This window comes from Myotis davidii, unplaced genomic scaffold (assembly GCF_000327345.1).
Source record: "Myotis davidii unplaced genomic scaffold, ASM32734v1 scaffold892, whole genome shotgun sequence".
Lineage (NCBI taxonomy): Eukaryota > Metazoa > Chordata > Mammalia > Chiroptera > Vespertilionidae > Myotis > Myotis davidii.
In genome coordinates this window covers 1022039-1023704 of record NW_006284341.1, presented here as the reverse complement: position 1 = coordinate 1023704, position 1666 = coordinate 1022039, and the positions used below count along the sequence as shown (strand labels likewise).

General features: G+C 47.4%; 1 protein-coding gene across 2 annotated transcripts in view; it reads right to left on the bottom strand.

The window, feature by feature from the left end:
• The window catches only part of PPEF2 (protein phosphatase, EF-hand calcium binding domain 2), a 28400-nt gene that overhangs the window by 20013 nt on the left and 6721 nt on the right, over positions 1–1666 (bottom strand). The window lies entirely within an intron of this gene.

Genomic DNA, 1666 nt, shown 5'->3' with positions numbered 1-1666 from the left:
TTATGCCTCAGGCCACCTCCATTCGTACCTCTTGGTTCTGCTCCTATCACTGGAGGCGTATTGGATTCCCACTTTTTAATGAAAATATTTACATGAGTGGAGATGAAAAGGCTGGACTGCCAGGATTCTGAGGAGGATATGAAAACTGGAGTGATTGCAAGGATGCAGCATCCTTGAAAAGTGGGATAATGCAGGCGTTGGCGGGGAGGGAGCATTTTGATATTGTAACAATACACCGACTGTCAGGAGATCTGGGTTCTGGGCTTGAAACTGTTTTGACCAGCTTTGTGGCCTCAGGTGAGTCACCTTCGTGGTCCTCAATGCTCTCATCTGGAAAAGGTGACGAATTAGATGATGACCGGGGAAAACAAACAACAAAAAACATGCAAATTACGACACACTGTAGGGTCAGGTGCTGATGAGCACGTGCTGGGTTCTGTGCTGCTCTCCCCATATTCCGACATCCCCGGCTTTAAGGGTCCCCATCGCAATACCGCCACGACGGTGCTGCCTATCAAATACACAGGCAGCCTTTGGGCTGTGCTTTTGCCAGGACCTGTGCCGGGTGACTGTCACCACAGGATGGCCTGAGGACTTTTAATTCTTCATATGGGCTTTGGGACCTGTGGTCCATAGAGCAGGACAGCTGTCCATATCAATAACTAGATTCATCTTAAGCTCAAGGCCTGGATGTGCCGCCGGTGGTGAATGAAGTTATTTGTAGATAAAGCTGGATCGCACAGGAAAGCCTGCAGGTTCACCCAGGCCAGCCGCGTGAACGGGAGACAGACTGACTTAATATATTTAGCTTGCATTAGGGAGCTAATACAATTCTTGCTGATTTCCCTAAGAAGAAAAATGATGGTGGAATGGGAAAAGAGAACCTGGGAGGAATTTAAGCAGAGCTGAATTTGATTTCCTATGAATGGGGAAAAAGTCATACTGTAAATATTTCTCAAAGGCACTTACTAAATTATAAGTGATGAGGCTGAAGCTCTACCAATTGCATTCTGTAAATGCATGTTCAGAAGAGTGACAGACACACCCAGGGTAAGCGCTACAGGCTCCTTAAGAACACGTGGGAAACGCCTGGGGATCTGGACCTCGCCCTAGACTTGTAGCATCAGAATCTCTGCAGGGAACCCAGGAATTTGCAGATTTAACATGCTCCACATGGGACTCCTGCTTGCGTTAAAGTGTAAGCAGCACTGAAGAATATCATGGCCATTAAGTTTCCCTGAAAATGTTGTTTGCTAACACCTCGCCTCACGCATTTCAAGGCAAGTACTGCCAAGTAGACATACTTATATCCTGCGTCCTGCTTCGGCCACTTAGGGCCGGGGGAGCAGGCAGTGCCTCTCTCTGCCTCTTTTTTCTCCCTCCAGTTCTCTCTCTGGGGCTGGGGTTATCTTTAATTGAGATGGGCACTGTGCGGTACAAGATAGTTTTAGATCCTTTTTCCTATCCTTCCCTCCCCACAGCACAATACATTACACTTGAGTACTTCTTGCTCCGGTATTGTGTAAACTAAATGCTAGGGTGCAAGTTACAAATACACCTGATTGCTAAGACCCCAAAGGAAGATGCTAAAACCCCATATGAAGAACAAGGCAATCAGGTGGGGAGAGAGCGGCCAAAGGGCACCAAGGCTCAGATTGAGTGAAGA